General features: G+C 36.0%; 1 pseudogene; it reads left to right on the forward strand.

The window, feature by feature from the left end:
- The first annotated feature begins 2,144 nt into the window (after positions 1-2,144).
- LOC145624567 (scarecrow-like protein 30 pseudogene) lies at positions 2,145-4,915 on the forward strand (annotated as a pseudogene).
- The last annotated feature ends 221 nt before the right edge of the window (positions 4,916-5,136 follow it).

Below are 5,136 nucleotides of genomic sequence, written 5' to 3' on the forward strand. Positions count from 1 at the left end.
CTACTTTGACTAATGTTTGTGATTTATACATAAGAAAAAATGTAGTCTTGTGGGTACTTGTTGAAATCATCTCGACGAATAGATTATTAATTTTCAATTGTTAAAATTTATACTTATTGACAATTAAAGATATTAGTGATCAAAGATTAGCATCGACATGCGTGTCCAAGAGAAATGGAGCAAGTATTTTAAAACGGAGGGAGTACTATACTTACCAAGTTAAGCTTGGTCTAATGGTAAGATTGTCATCTTCCAACCTGGCAGGTTGGGAGTTCAATTCGCACTAGAGACACTTTGAGGGTGGGGATACCTTACCCTTCCCCCTCACTCTCAAAGTATACATGTTAAGTATTTTTAATGCATATAAACATGGTCTTAACTCACACAGTAATATTTAGCATAAATCTACTTAGTGAAGAACTCACATTGTGACCTTTTGTAACTTTATTCAAGCCCCGTTAACTGCATTTGCTCGGGAGTTTCAAACCTGGAATAAGAAAATATATACCGTCGAAGGACGCTTTCATAAAATTCTTTATCTAATTCACAAAAATAAATAAATAAATAAATAAATAAAATCCACAAAATAAATAAATTTAAAAAAAAAAAAAAATCTAGTGTTGTGCTATAAATCTATAATGTTATAGAGGAGGAAGTATAAGATTTTGTAACAACTCGTCCATTACGTTCTATGTAGTAGTTTTAGAAAATGTTATAGAGGTGGAAGTATAAGAATTTTCGATAAACAATTGATGAAGTATACCACGTATTACGGAGTACATAATTACTTGGACAAATCTAAGCCGCATCCCGCATTCACACTATCTCAAAAGCTCCAAGCAAAAGTCAACAACATAATTCTAGACTTCCTTAGTCAATTGAAACCTCTAGACCACTTTGGCCCTTGTCTCACCATATTCGACATTGTCAATTGTCAACTGACAATTGTAAATAATTTCTTCATTTCAATATTATGGTAACATTTAACTTAATACAATTTATATTATAATATACTCAATCTATTTTTAAATACCTACTTCATTTCTACTTTTTACACTATTCATTTGTCATGTTTTAACTAATGTTTGTGATTTATACATAAGAAAAAATATAATCTCGTGGTTACTTGTTAGAATAGTCTCAATAAATAGATTATTAATTTTCAATTGTTAGAATTTATACTTATTGATAATTAAGCATATTATAATAAAATATTAACATTAGCATACGTGTCCAAGAGAAATAAAATAAGTATTTAAAAACAAGGGAGTACAAAGTATAGAGATAAATTATAGGAATTTGATATGCTAGAAAAATTTAACATGTGATCAAAATGACGAGTAGCCGAGCAATGCTTATATCATGGTCGTGCTCTTAGAGTTAGGTCATTTAAGCTCATATATTGTGCCACTAAGACTTGGGCTTTAGTAAGTTGTACCTTAAATCAGGCCAGTTAAAGAAAATTCATACCTAGTTGAGCTTGTGTGGATTACTCATAAGTTGGGTTATATAGATGGCTAAACCCATGTATCATGTTGTACTAGTAAACTCTGGGACAATATCTTATTATTTTATCGATGAAATAGAAATAATCAGGTCAACACACATGTTTGTATGCTAGACTCGTGTTAGATTCAAGGCAAATGTTGAAAATCGATGGTAATGTAAATCATATGGTCTACTACACTAGCATGCCTTTCGTGTTATGTTTGTCTAATGACAAGCTTAGCCAGGCTCATATCGAACCCAAGCAGCCCACAATTTTAGCATGCCCAACTCTATGCAACTTCAAAATTGAAATACATCAAAGAAAACACCTTTCTTAGTGATTTTTTTTTAGTGTTCTACCCAATTTATTCTTTAGGCTAATTCAGATTAGGGACCCCGTTATGAGTAGGTAGGTTTCAATCCCTTCTAATTGTTGTTGTAGGAAATCAAGCACACAATTTCCCTTTATCAAGTGGAGGCGTGCAGTCCCAATCACCACTGTACGTCTGTACTAACAACCAATTAATACCATTCTCAATGATCCGTTTGAAATTATATCATGCCCCACCGGGCCACGGGACCACATGACCCAATTTTATTTTTTTATGGGACACTATTCTAGAAAAGAGTTGATTTTTGCTTTTAAAAAAATAAAGAGTTGATTTATTTTTGTCTAACATATTCAATTGTTCCTTGAAGGATCTCTAACTCATTTTTTAAAACATCGTCTAACTCATCTGATTTTAAAACAAAAATGAAATCGGCTTTTGAGTGATTGCTGGTCATCCCCTTTGACTATTGATCTTGAAATCATTTTCAACAATTCTCTGTTACTGCAGGTACTCCTCCTCGCAATTCTTATCCTTTTTTTTTTCTTCACTAAATTAGTACTAGTAACTTCCATAGTTACCCAGAAAACCAAAGTTTCAATTTTTATGATGTTTTGTTAATTTCTGCTTTTATTGCTTGTTCCTACATCTAAATAATTGATCTATCAATCATATAGCTGGTGGGGTTTGATTGATTTCATTAATTTGTTGTAAATCTGTATTTCAAGGCGATTACACTTTCACACCCACCACTTGTTTGATCTTTTGTCTGAGAGAAAAAACAACCAAAACCTGGTTTTTTTGGGTTTCATTTGATGTATCCTGTTCTTGTTGATCCTGAATTAGTGAGTCATGAATTCAAATTTAACCCAGATTTGATTTCAAACATTAACACCCATCAAAACTTTGGAAACACCCATCAAAACTTTGGAAATGGGATCACCCAAGGTGAAATCTTTGGAAACGATGATTTGGTTGATCAAAAACCCCCATTAGTTGATTACAATAAGAATTTTATAAGCTCGGATATACCTGATTTTTCTGATGCTTGCCTCAAGTTTTTAAGTGATATTCTCTTGGAAGAGAATTTGGATGAAATTCCTGCTACTGTACAAGATTATAGGGCTCTCCAAGCCACTGAGAAATCTTTATATGATGCTCTAGGAGAGGAATATTCACCTTCTGATAAACCTACATCATGTTTAGATCAAAGTATTGAAAACCCAGATGATGTTTTAGGTAGATGTTGGGATAATAGTTTTGGTGTTGAGTCCAATTGGGTGCAAAGTCAAACACCATCTGAACCTTTTCTGAGCTTAGATGATCTTTCCCAATCGTTCTTGGAGCTAAATTCGCAATCATCGGGGTCGAGTAATAGTGATGATTGTAAAGATGGGGCAGCAACTTCTCCTACCAGCACAATTTCATCACTTGCCTCAGAGAAAGGAGATAAGGTGGTGAGTAAACCCAGGAGGAAGAAAAACCATCAAAGAGATGATGGTTCGTATGGAGGAGGAAGGAGTAATAAGCAACAAGCTTCGTCTAATGAAGATTATGTTGAGATGAAGCAGTATGATGATATACTTCTATGCAAGGAAGATAAAGATGGTCTTGCTGTTGGCAATAAAGAATCCTCAGCAACTGATGTGAGCAAGAAGATGCAGGAAAAAGGAGTGAAGGGTAAAACAACGCGTGGTAAGAAGCAGGATTTTATAGGGGAAGAGGTAGATCTGAGGACACTCCTCACCCAATGTGCTCAAGCAGTTGCAAGTTTTGATCTTAGAAGTGCAAATGAGCGGCTTAAGCAAATAAGGCAGCATTCTTCTCCATATGGTGATAACATCCAAAGGCTTGCTCATTACTTTGCTAATGGTCTTGAGGCACGTTTAGCTGGTACCGGCTCAACAATGTCTGCCAATATTGTTGATGCACGCATCTCATCATCGGGTTTCTTGAAAGCTTACAGGGCTTATGTTACCGCGGTTCCTGCTAAAAGGATGTCATTTTTTATGGCTAACAATACAATCTTAAAGTTGGCCGAGAAAGCAACAACAATACACATAATTGATTTTGGTGTGTTGCTAGGTTTGCAATGGCCCTGCCTCATACAGAATCTAGCAAAAAGACCTGGTGGGCCGCCTAAACTTCGCATTACTGGAATAGACTACCCTCAGCAAGGATTCCGACCTGCAGAAAGAGTCGAGGCAACAGGGCGTCGTTTGGCAGGTTATTGTGAGAGATTTGATGTGCCTTTCCAGTATCAGTCCATTGCACAGAAGTGGAACACCATACGACTAGAGGATGTTAAAATTAGGGGTGATGAGCTGGTAATTGTCAACTGTATGTTCCGGTCTGTATCATTACTAGATGAAACTGTAGAGGCAGACAGTCAAAAGGATGCTTTCTTGAAGTTAGTCAAACAGATAAATCCTCGCCTTTTCATTCATGGAGTTGTCAATGGGACTTACAATGCTCCATTCTTCATCACTCGATTTAGAGAGGCACTCTTCCATTATTCTGCTATATTTGATGTATTCGAAGAAACTCTTCCTCGAGATGATCATGAAAGGCTGCTGGTTGAGAGTGAGGTGTATGGAAAAGAAGCTTTTAATGTCATAGCATGTGAAGGCGCTGAGAGGACTCATAGGCCAGAAACATACAAGCAGTGGCAGGTGAGAACAGTGAGGGCCGGATTTAAGCAGCTGCCATTAGACAAGGAGCTTGTGGGTAGAGCAAAGGCCATGGTGAAAGCTAATTACCACAAAGACTTTGTAGTGGATGAGGATAGAAATTGGATGTTGCAAGGTTGGAAAGGAAGAACCATATGTGGTCTTTCAATTTGGCAAACTTGCTGAAACTTCGTCTGCTTCATAAGTTTTATGTAATATGTAGCACCCCCCCCCCCCCCCCCCCTCTTCTTCTCTTTCCTTTTCTTTTTTTGCAATTTCTCTCGAATTTTGTGGTTAAGATTTCATTTATTTGTAATGAAAACATCTGGAAACTTTGTTTTTTTTAAGTCTCTTGCTCTTTTATACACTCTGTTCTTTGTATATATCCTGTTTCTGCCTAAATATGATGAACTTTTGTAGTTTGATCCAGGGCTGATCAATTGCTTGAATCAGATTTTGGGTGTAATTTATGTTATGACAGGAACAGCAATGAGCTTTGTGCTCTGTTATGGATTTCATAAGTGACTTGTTCTTTTAGCCGTCTATGTAGTTGATTCATCAGGAAATTTTAGCTGCAAGTAAAGCATTGATCACCATTGCTATAAATTGTGGCATTGTTTTTGAGCTGTATTTGTTGTTCATAGAGATTC

This window comes from Chenopodium album, chromosome 3 (assembly GCF_948465745.1).
Source record: "Chenopodium album chromosome 3, dcCheAlbu1.1, whole genome shotgun sequence".
NCBI classification, from domain to species: Eukaryota; Viridiplantae; Streptophyta; class Magnoliopsida; order Caryophyllales; family Amaranthaceae; genus Chenopodium; species Chenopodium album.